The following is a 12,118-nucleotide window of genomic DNA, read 5'->3' on the forward strand; positions in this document are numbered from 1 at the left end:
CAGTCAGAAATTAAGCATACACAGATGAAGGCCTGGGGTGGGGACTATGGTGATAAGGTTACTCAAGAATCTTTTAAAAACCTCCAAAAAACAAAAAAATGGAAAAGGACCAGTCAGAAATTAAGCATACACAGATGAAGGCCTGGGGTGGGGCAGGAACCAGGTGGAGGGGGGCAATAGGAGTAAAAAGGAGGGACATCATTAATAGTTAATAATCACAACAATAAAGATTTTTTAAAAAAAATACTATTTGCATCTACACACACACACACACACACACACACACACACACAAAAGAGTTGTCAAATCCCAGAAATTTCCCACGGTTTATTGTTGCTCCCTGTATTACACAAGAAACTCAGGGCTTACATAGATCAGAAATTTGGGGATGGTCCCCGATCCCTTATCCATTGTTTCATTGATACCCATGAGCTGCTGGTTAATTACCCATGGTAATTTTCTCAGTCTTAATCTTACTCAAACTATCAGCAGCATTTGACCTGGTTGATTTCTTCCTCTTCCAAAAAACTTTCTTTTCCCTGTTTTCACCACACCTTCTCTCTGACTTTGCTGGTTCCTTCTCATCTTCTCTAACCCTAAAAATTGAAGCACTCTCAGCCTACATCTTTAGACCTCATCTCTACCTTCACTCTTTGTCTAGATGAGTTCATCTGGCTTCATGGCTCTAAATACCTTTGATCTGCATTGGTAATCTCGAGCTCCAAACTCTCCCTTCAAGTCTAGACCCCTGACTGTCTACTTGACATCTTCACTTAGATGGCCAATAGACATCTCAAATTTAACATATCCAAAACCTGATCGCTCCTCCCTCCTCCCCAATTCAGCTCTAATATCATTATTTCCTATCTCAGTAAAGATAATGTCACTGCACTGTTTGCTCAAGCTAAACGCCTTGGAGCCATTCTTGACTCCTCCATATCTATCTATCTAGCTCTCTCTCTCTCTCTTACGCTCAATCCCACATTCAATCTACCAGCAAATGTGATTGTCTCCTGCTTAGAAATAAAATGTCTCACCTCCTCTACTGCTACTACCCTACTCCAAGTCACCAGCACATCTTCTTTTCTGGATTATTGCCATAAAGAGTCTACTTGCTTCACTTCTGTCATTATCCCACAAATTTATCTTTCACACATCAGCCAAGTAATCTTTTTAAATCAAATGTCAGATTGTATCACTTCCATCCTTAAACTTCCCAATAGTTTCTCACCAGTCAGCAAAATCCTTTACCTTTATAATGATCTGCAAGTACTTACATGATATGGTTCTGTCTGCCTGAAATACCCTTTCCCAAATACTTGCATGGTTCATTCCCTCACCACATTTATGTCTGTATTCAAATGCAACCTTCTCAGTGGATCCTTCCCTGACCACCTTATATATAACTAGAAGCCCAGAGCACGAAATCGTGCACAGGTAGGGTCCCTAGGCCTAGCCTGCGATCAGGGCCATGTTCCACCTGCTCATGAGTCCCCAGTCCCACCCTGCCACCACCCATCCCGGTTCCCCATGGTTCCCCATTCACCATCCTGTGATCAGAGCATGTGGGCCAGTAGGGGGGAGGAGGGGGAGGGAGGGAGAGGGACCGAGAGGTGGTCAATGCACCTCATAGCGACTAGTCAAGAGGTCATTCTGGTCGTTACGCTGTTATGGTCGCTGGGCTTTTATTATATAGGATAGTGGCCCCTACCCCTGTCTCTCTCTGTCCCCTTACTGGCTTTATTCTTCTTCATGACCCTTAGCATGATTTGTCCTGAATGAATTTATCTCTGTATTGTCTGTCCCCTCCTCTAAAATGTTAGCTCACTGAGAGAAGAGATTCTTGTCTGTTTGGTTCACTGCCCTATCCTCCACTCAGAAACAGGATCTGGTGCAGACTAAATGCTCAGTCTGTTAAGGGGATGAACCATTGGCCACTGTGCTGCCTGTAGAACCCACATGAAGGCGATGGCTGCCAGCAGTCTCTCCCTCTCTGACCGTTGCCAAGGTTTCCACACTCACTGCCCTTCATTCTCAGACCTCAGAGCTTCCCATACAGCCATCCTCACGTAACATTGTGCTTAAGGGTTCACCACTGGCACAAGGCATAGTTCTCTGCCACTCACATATTCTGTCCCTCCATTCTGCCTCCTGTCTTACAGACTAACTTCACTACCACCTTTCAAATACACACAGAAACAGCTTACTCCTCCCCGGGAGGGAAGGAGAACCCTGAGAGGCAGCATAGCATAATGCTGAATGGATGCTGGAGGTCAGCTTCTGGAGTCCAAACCCAGGTCACTTCACAGGTGTGCAGCTCGTGGCTCCCGACAGTCAGGAGAGGGAGATTCTGGGCCTGAAGCTGCCTCTCTCTTGCTATGGGACCTCAGCCATGTTGTGTGACCTCACTGGGCCTCCATTCCATCCCTTTAAAATGACTAAATTGGGAAGGTGATGTTTAAGGACTCCTTCCAAGCCTAAGAGCCAGTGATTTTAAATAAGTAGGGGACACATTTCTTGCACCCAAGGAATACTGAATCCAAGGGAGGAAATTGTCCTTATGCCCATGAAAGAGCTGATACGCTCTGAAGACAGGACCTAAGGAAGGGTCCTGAGTGCACTGCTCAGCTAAGGCTGTATGAGTTTTGCGAACGATTCACAGAGGAAGGTGGCCTGCCTGGTCCTTGAGGGCAGGTAGGTACAGTTCCACCATCGGTGTAGTCACCCATTGTGTTTATGGGCGTGGACAGCTCACTGGGGATGGGACTACTGGTGGAGACACTGAGAGATGTGGCCTTGCAAAGGGAGCACAGTGCAGTGAGGTGACCTGCACGTTAGTCCAAGTGAGAAGTGACATGGCTCTGCAGGGAGACCTTCCAGGGGAAAAAAATCCCTGCACTGTCACTCACTGTGAGATGCCCAGCCTCAAGTTTCTCATCTCGAGAACAGTGCTGCTCTCCTAAAAATGGTTGTTAGGATTCAGTAAAATAAAGCGTGCAAAGTGCTTAGCACAAAGCATGGTAGGCAGTACATGCTCAGTGCTGTCCATAGCCTCGTTTTACTACTGTTAGTATGCGCCCTGGCACACCCTCCCTGAGTTGGGCAGAGAATTATTTCACCTCCTGCACTTATTTCACCCAAGACACAGGTCAGAAAACTCCATGAGAATCTGGCAAGTGCAGCATTGGCCACCTTTCCAAAGGGACATGCCAAGGTCCCGGCCTTGGCACCAGGGGCCACGTGTCTGGAAGGAGATGTCTCTAGTAGCAGTTGCATGGGGGAGGGACTTAGGGGAGGGAGGGTGCCCTTGGCCACCAGGAGCACAGGGAGAGGTCAGCCAACAGGTCCTCAGGACAGCTCGTGGCTCAGTCTTTCTCGGGCTGTGGCAGGTGTGCACTCATCTCTCTCAGGGAGAAGGGACGCGGTGGCAGCTCCAGCCCTGTGCCTTCTATCACTGCCAACTGTGCATGTGGAGGACATCGCCCCATGCTCTTCTCACTGTGGAAGAACCCAGTGCAGACCACGGAGCGCAAATGAGGCTTCAGTCCTGGAGTCAGACTCAGGACAGATGCTGTGGGACTCCTTTTTAGCTTCTCTTATTGCCCGCCTTTCACAGTGGGCATTGCTCAAGTTATTACACTTCAAGTGAAAATCCAGACCAAACCTACAAAGAAGGATAAATAACCCGACTCAATCTGCTGAGCTGAGCAAAGTCGATATGATATATGCATATTTTCTTTATAAATATATGCATAAGTAAACATGTGGCATGGAGTCTTATGCCCAAAACAAATGGATAATACGATACTCTAAAACACTGCAAGCTTTCCTACTCCCTTCCAGCCGCCACAGCTCCCCCGCCCAACTGGAAGGATTTAAGACGTTTTATTGTAGACAGCTCCATCGAGGCTGCAACATGATTATTTTCTTTCAAAGCAATGGTTTTCACTTACCAACACTGACTTAGTGTTGTTTGGCTTGGTGTGTTTTTTCTCCCTCAGTGGGATGAGCCTAAGTGAAGAACTTAGCCGTGCGGGGGAATGCGACCACCCCTGTGGAATTAGAAGTTGTTCCTTATCCCCTTTCTCCACAGGTCGAGGTTGCTTCCTCCTCCCTCCCAGGAGCTCACCGAGGAGGCCGGCCACGATGCGAGAGTTTATGTGTAACTTCCTCTGCTGCTGAGGCCAGGCGCTAGGTTAACTTCTGGAAGTATCTTTGGAAACTAATTCTCAGGCAAAACTCCAAGAAAAAGAGGCACATGGTGAGGAACTGACATAATTTTTTCACACCACAACTAGCATATTTCTGCAGGCAATTGCAGCCAAAACAGGTTGCCAAGACCAATATTGATCTAGTCCTTCATCCAATCAACAAATGCCATTGTTTATAAGATATAATTTTTCTTGGTTAAAGTTCAAAGTTAAACTCCAAGGATTTCCAAAACTATAAAAATAAGAGGCTTTCATAACCTCAAAAAAAAAAAAAAATTCCTGGCCCATTTCCTCCTTCATGGGTTTTCACAGTCACTATGAGAAACATAGCCAAGAAAACATTTTTGGGGTCTTTTTTTCCTCTGAACTCTGATAATTTGTTAAAGGAGGATTATCTGTGTAAAGGCCCCTTACATCTTTGTAATTCTCTTGCAAAGCAGGGCGTGTCAGATGCACAGTGGCTCAGGTTTGCTTTTCTACTTCAGGGCTACCTACCTGCTGGATTCCATAAATCACTCAGCTTTTTCCAGGTTTAGAGTCAAGCTGCCTCTCTCTTCCCACCCCTCTTATTTAGTGGGGAAATGACCGAGTCTTTTCTAAGCCCCTTGGAGTACAGCAAAAAGTTCTTTCTTGGCTCATATCTGATTCCGAAATGGAAAACCTTAGCAAATAAATGGTGAGCTGATGGTTCTTTGGAAGCCGGTTCCTTGTGGTTCTTCAAGGTCCACATGAGCATCCACTTGTGGGAGCCAGTGTCTGGGACAAGCAGGTCAGGATTAGGATGTGGATGAGATGATTTATGAAATCTCAAGTTGGGCAGCTTCTTAAAAAAAAAATTAACTTTGAGATCAAGGGCGGTAAGAGGTCAACCAAAGGACTTGTATGCATGCATATAAGCATAACCAATGGGCACATGCTAGGGGGTGGGAGCAGCTGGTAGAAAAGTCAACGGGGAAAAAAGGAGACATATGTAACGCTTTCAACAATAAAGAATTTATATTAAAAATAATAATGTTAACAGAGGCCATACCTTCTTGTCTACACCTGCCTCCCACCCCCCACCCCCGCCCCAGAGGACTGGCAGGGCGGCCTGTATACACGTGGTGCTGAGTGTTGGTTCATTTGAGGATGCCTATGGTATACTGATTCATCTCTATGGAGATGTCTCTCAGTTCACTTTTCCAATTTGGAGGAAATGTGAACTGAGAATGGCAAGCAGTCGTTCCTGCCACAGTGTGTATTGAGCACCTATCACATACCAGGTTCTTGTCTAGATATTTGGGGTCCAGCCATGAATAAAAAAGATAAGCACTCTCTGCCCTGGGGAGCCTGCCCTCTAATGGGAGGGGAGCGGTAGATTACAAACAACGAACTAGACTCTCCGAGCAGAAGCTTTGAGTACATTTATAGGATGTACTCAATGGAAAGGCACAGCAAGTCATCCCTCTGTGCCCTGGGACACAGCGATGGAATCCTGGAAACCGCGGCCACACACCAAACCCATTGAGACACTATGAGACCAAGAACCCAGGGGCTAATTTTGAGGGCAGGAATTTTGTGCCAGAACTGACAGCTCACGTTTGTACAGAACTTTCCAGTTGGCCAAGAGCTTTCACTCTTTCCTCCAGCCCTCACGGTAGTGCCGCAGGGTAAGCAGGGTGATCATTCCAGTCCTAGAGGTGAGGAAACCAGGGTTTCGAGACCAAGAGTGACTTGCACACCATCCCAAAACTCACATGGCAGGTCTGGGCACAAGCTCAGCAGAATAACAGCAATAATAATAAACATGGTGCTTGCTACCTGCTCAGGACTGTTCTAAGTGCTTCGTATGAATTAACCCACTATAATCTTCAAAGCTTTCCAATGAGATAGATATGACTATTTTCCTCATCTTACAGAGGGGAGAGTTGAGGCACAGAGAAATTGAATCACTTGCCTAAGGTCACATAGCTAAGAAGTTTCAGCGCTTGGATTCAAACTCAGGCCATTCCAACATCAGCAGCCTCCTCTAATGGTAGCTTCAGCTGTAGCCCCAAGGGCAGTGCACTCTCAAGTGCAGCGGGGGAAAGGCCGGTCCATTGATCAAGTGGCCAGAAAACAAATGAATAGCCACACACTAGAGATGTCACCATCTATTGCAAGGAACAATGGTATCTCTGTGCTAATAATATATTTCATGACTGATAGTAAGATTAAGGAAGTGGGAAAGAGACTCAAAGGATTTTTTAAATTGTCTGAAGATCCCTTTGCTGCAAACCTAACAACCCATTAGGATGAAGCTGGTTTATCTGTGACTCTTTTGAATTAACAAAGAACTAAGATTTGCACAATTTTCTTTAACCACCGAGTTCTCTGAACTCTGCTGTACCCAGTCTTTACAAGACAATCTTACGTGTAATTATGCTTTGCTTTGTATTCTCCCATAATTATTCCATGTTGGCCCAGCCTGTCTCCCCAAGCAAACTGTAAGATCCTCAATGACTGGAATCTCTATCAGATGCCTTCATTGGCCTTTCAGCCCCAACCTACATACTCCATCAATGTCTGTTGACAGCTTGAATAAATGGTCTTTTTTGGGTGGGGGAGGTGGCTTCAGTGATGCTTTTATTAAGTGATCCTTTAGCCTCAGTCTGTCAGGGGTTGGGAGTGGGAGTGACCCTATTCTCCCCAGGTTGTCCCAGACTTGCTATCTTGGAGGAAGGATGCAGGAAGCCTGCTCTCCTCTGAGAACAGCCTGGGAAGCTAGGCTGGCGCTGGTGTGAGAGACAATAGAACTGAGATCCCCACGCTCCACCCCCAGGGGGAGGGGCCAAGGCAATCCTGGCGGAAGTCACCGACCCATAGCCCGGCTCCTGCTGCTCCATTCACTGGCCTGAGCTATTCATGATCTCTGCTCCCACAGTCACCTTCACATTCCAAAAGCTAGCCCCACCAGGCCTTTGTCCTGGGGAAGGACCAGGTAGGAAGCCCATCAGGATGGTAGCTCCTGACTGAGCAGTTTCTGGAGGCCTCTCCTTTCTCTAGGCAAGGGGGCGGGGGTCTCAGACTGCACCCCCTCTCTTGAATAATGGTCTTTAAGATGACTTTTAAGTTGCTTCTTCAGAAGCTTTTGTGCTTGTTCAATATTGGTTGGCTAGGGGGTATTTGGTTGTGTTTTGTGTTGTATTATTCCCGTTAGAACTGCAAATTTCACATATAAAGAAGAGTGCTGATAAATGTCTAACAACCAGCTCTTTCAGGGGCTGGGGGTGGGGGAGCCTTGTTCTGTAGCATTTCCTGTGGTATAAATCCTCTCACCATGGACTATTTCAAGCTACCAGCATGATGTCAACTGACTTGCAAAATTCCTGAAAATTTAACAATCAGTTCTTTGAAGCTGGTACAGTGGCTACAAAACACTACAGTTTCTGCCCCTAAAATGTGATTGTTGCTGGACGCAGTGACTTTCGGCTCACAAAGACTTTCTTAGCAAGAGATTGTATCCAGGGTTGCCTGAAATATATGATTTGGGGCTTGCATATATGATCATTTGAAATACAAACCGTAGCAATGTACCAATTGCTCACCTAGTCATTCCACGGTCAAGTTGTGGTCGAGGTTTTATGTTTAAATTAATGGACGTAAAAATTAGACAACCAAGCTACATTCTTCCTCCAGCCTTCGTTTCTGCTCCTTCTCTTCCTTTTTCCCTTCCTTCCTTCTCCCATCACCTCACCTCCTTTATTCTCATACCTTTTTTGTTTAGTGGTAAACTTTGCTCTTAACTTAAGGTGATGTTGGTGGGGTAAGAAAATACTTTCGAGGCCAGTGATCTTGCCCACCTACGCCCGTGAGATAACCCCCTGGAGAACTTAAAACAACTCTTCCCAGAAAGTCCTTCTATTCCAGCTTTGTACTCAGGGTTCCTAAAGTGTCCCTCATGGGCTACGTACTGAGAAGAATCATTTTATTAGGAAAGAGCACCCTCAGCGCAGTTCCCACAGTTCCCCAGGTTCCCCAGCTGAGAATTGTCTTCTCTGAATTTATCAAGACTCTAACTGCCAGCTTTCTCCCTCCCCCGTGAGACCATCATCCTCTCCTCTTTATTAGACCTCTTGTTAACTAAGTGTGGTGTTGAGGGAGGGAGGGTTAAGGCTCATGTAGAAAGTGGCTCCTTCACAACTTGCTAATGGGATCTGCCTGGGTGCGGAGGGCAGCAGAAAGCAATTGCATTGCTTCAAACCCATTCCCATGGCATCAAAAAACCCCTGTTAGTATTCCTTTCTTAAAGAAGCTATATGACATTAACAGGTTTTGAAAGGAAAGTGATGAAAGTCATAAAGTAATAAACATTTTTACTTCAAATATGGATGGCACTTTTATTAAATTTATTGTGGCAAAATCCATTTTTTATTGATTATACTAGTTCTCAAATCCTTAAGCAAGCTTGCGTGCTCTTTCTCTCCTTTTTTTTTCTTTTCTGCCCATTTCCTTTTGTCAGTATGCCAGTGAAAAGCCTAGTCATGGGCACTTCCAACCTAAGAGCCTGCCTGAAACCTTTCTCTGAAGTGCTTGGACTTCTCCCCTTGGTTTTGTAGTAGATGATTTCCTTCTCTCTGAGTCGACTGTAACTCCTTGGAAACAAAAGCAAAGTATTTCACTTCCCCTCTAGATCGCCTGTGCTTTGCAGAGCATGGGGGTGTGGAATCCCATAATTTTCAGACCTAGAAGAGTGTTTGGGAAGATCTTCCAACCTAGACGTTGTTACTTTGGTCCATGGAAACAGCCTTGCTCAGGGTGTCAAGAACTCTCTGAAGTGATCTGGAAAGCCCTGTGGCACCCGTGTGGGCACCGGGGCATGTGCCTATTGACATTTTACTGGAGAGAAATGTTCAGATTCTTAAAAAATATTATGCCATCAAACCTCTGGGGAGTTCAAGAGAAGAACTGAGTCCCAGAAAAAAAAGAAGATTTTTATCTAATAAATACGTGTTAATACTAGTCTATGCATTCATGAAGGGACTATTTATTTTTTAAATCTATTTCACATACCATAAATTCCATACATAAGTTGTAAAGTATATTCACAAAGTTGTATGACCATCACTACTATCCAATAAGGATGAGTTACTGAGGGTCTTTGTGCCAACACTGTTCTTAGTGCAGTGGGAACAGATGAGTAACATCTGTGCCCCATAGGAACTTACCTTCCACTGGAGCAGACCTTTTCTGTGAGAGTGGTGATTTCTCCAATCTCCCTCTGCTTTTCTCTTTAGAAGGGAGATTGTTGGATTTAAGTCCTACCCAGATAATCCAAGATGATCTCATCTTCAGATCCTTAACTTAATTACATCTGCAAAAACCCTTTTTCCAAATGAGATCACATTCATAGGTATTAGGTGGACGTAACTTTGGGGCATGGGAGACACTATTCAACTGACTGCAATCAATGAGTGAGAGACTTGCTCAGGATAGTCGCTGAAGGTGAGTGTGAACTAGCAGAGTGAAGGAAAGAGGGAAAGCATCCAGGCAGAGGGAGCATAGAGCATCTGAGGACGTGAACCAAGTTAGAAATGGTGCAAGATGAAGCCAGAGAGATTAGGCAGGGTCCAATCACTGTGGGATTGGTAAGCTTTGGGAAAATGTTTAAACTTGAAGGCCGTGGGGAGCCACCGAGTATATTAAGCAGGGGAAAGGTCATGGCCAGGTGTGCATTTGAGAAAAATATGACTTGTGTCTTGTGGAAAATGCATGTGAGAAAGAAAAACTAAGGGTAGACAATTCAGTTAACATGCTCATTGGAAGTCTAGGCAAAGCATGGCGGTGGTTTGGACCAGAGGGATGGTGGCGAAATTCTAGAGTAGAGTAGATAGGTCACAACCACCAAATTGTACTGGACCTCGTCTCTCCTAATATGATTAGTCACATTGAGAAAGGCAATATGTAAAAACCATGCCTTACTGTGGCCTGGTAAAACCATTTAAAAAGGGAGTTAACCTTTATAAATTATTTTGAAGGGCTTGAAGAAGACATTTTTAGGATGACAAATGAATGCCTAGAATGACTGGTGCTGAATTCACCCTGAAAATATCCCGTCCTTTTCCATTCAACTGTGCAGTGGTGTGGCCTTGAAGAGCAACACTGGTGTACTTTGGAGGTTTTAATAGCCTTTGCATGGCATCTGTGGATGTGTGGTTGTTACAAGTATTTTCATTCTGGTATTTTTATGGCCTGAGCTATTTTAGCCAGCATCCCAGTGCCAAGAGGACCCAAGTAGACCCCAGAAGCCTAATTATCATCGTCTGGAGGAATCTCAATGCCCATTAACTTGGAAGGTTGTGGGAAGCAGCTGTCCCAGGATTCAGGGCTGTGCACCCTCCTTCCACTCAGAACCGTGGAGTGGCCTCCTGATGTGAAGGTAGCAAGCACATCCTCCCTTTCTTGGCAATGTCACTTTCATTTAATGTAAAATGAGAAGTGCATGGAAAATTTGCCCAGTTGGAAAAAAACAACAAAAAATGTGAACCAGTACTTGGTATTTTCACCTAATTCCTTCCACTATGACACAGAACTTCTTCTTTTTTTTTTTTTTAATTTATTGCTTAAAGTATTACAAAGGGTATTATATATGTGTCCATTTTATCCCCCCGCCCTAGACAGTCCCCTAGCCTCCCCTATCCCCCAATGTCTTATGTCCACTGGTTATGCTTATATGCATACATACAAGTCCTTTAGTTGATCTCTTACCCCTCTACCTCCTGCCCCCCAACCCTCCCCGGCCTTCCCGCTGCAGTTTGACAATCTGTTTGAGGCAGCTCTGCCTCTGTATCTATTATTGTTCAAAAGTTTATAATGGTCTCTATTATCCATGGATGAGTGAGATCATGTGGTATTTTTCCTTCATTGACTGGCTTATTTCACTTAGCATAATGCTCTCCAGTTCCATCCATGACGTTGCAAATGGTAAGAGTTCCTTCCTTTTTACAGCAGCATAGTATTCCATCGTGTAGATGTACCACAGTTTTCTAATCCATTCATCTACTGATGGGCACTTAGGCTGTTTCCAGATCTTAGCTATGGTGAATTGTGCTCCTATGAACATAGGGGTGCATATATCCTTTCTGATTGGTGTTTCTGGTTTCTTGGGATATATTCCTAGAAGTGGGATCACAGGGTCAAATGGGAGTTCCATTTGTAGTTTTTTGAGGAAACTCCATACTGTCTTCCATAGTGGCTGCACCAGTCTGCATTCCCACCAGCAGTGCACAAGTGTTCCTTTTTCTCCACATCCTCTCCAGCACTTGTCGTTTGTTGATTTGTTGATGATAGCCAGTCTGACAGGTGTGAGATGGTACCTCATTATTGTTTTGATTTGCATCTCTCGGATGATTAGTGACTTTGAGCATGTTTTCATATGTCTCTTGGCTTTCTGAATGTCCTCTTTTGAAAGGTGTCTATTTAGGTCCTTTGCCCATTTTTTTTATTGGAGTGTTTATCTTCCTTTTGTTAAGTTGTATGAGTTCCCTATAAATTTTGGAGATTAGGCCCTTATCAGATATGACATTGGCAAATATGTTTTCCCACACAGTGGGTTTTCTTGTTGTTTTGTTGATGGTTTCTTTTGCTGTGCAGAAGCTTTTTATTTTGATGTAGTCCCATTTGTTCATTTTCTCTTTAGTTTCAAGTGCCCTAGGAGCTGTATCAGTGAAGAAATTGCTTCGGCATATGTCTGAGATTTTGTTGCCTTTGGATTCTTCTAGAATTTTTATGGTTTCCTGTCGTACATTTAAGTCCTTTATCCATTTTGAGTTTATTTTTGTGTATGGTGTAAGTTGGTGGTCTAGTTTCATTTTCTTGCATATATCTGTCCAATTTTCCCAACACCATTTATTGAAGAGACTATCTTGGCTCCATTGTATGTTCTTGCC

Source organism: Myotis myotis, unplaced genomic scaffold (assembly GCF_014108235.1).
Source record: "Myotis myotis isolate mMyoMyo1 unplaced genomic scaffold, mMyoMyo1.p scaffold_m19_p_1, whole genome shotgun sequence".
NCBI classification, from domain to species: domain Eukaryota; kingdom Metazoa; phylum Chordata; class Mammalia; order Chiroptera; family Vespertilionidae; genus Myotis; species Myotis myotis.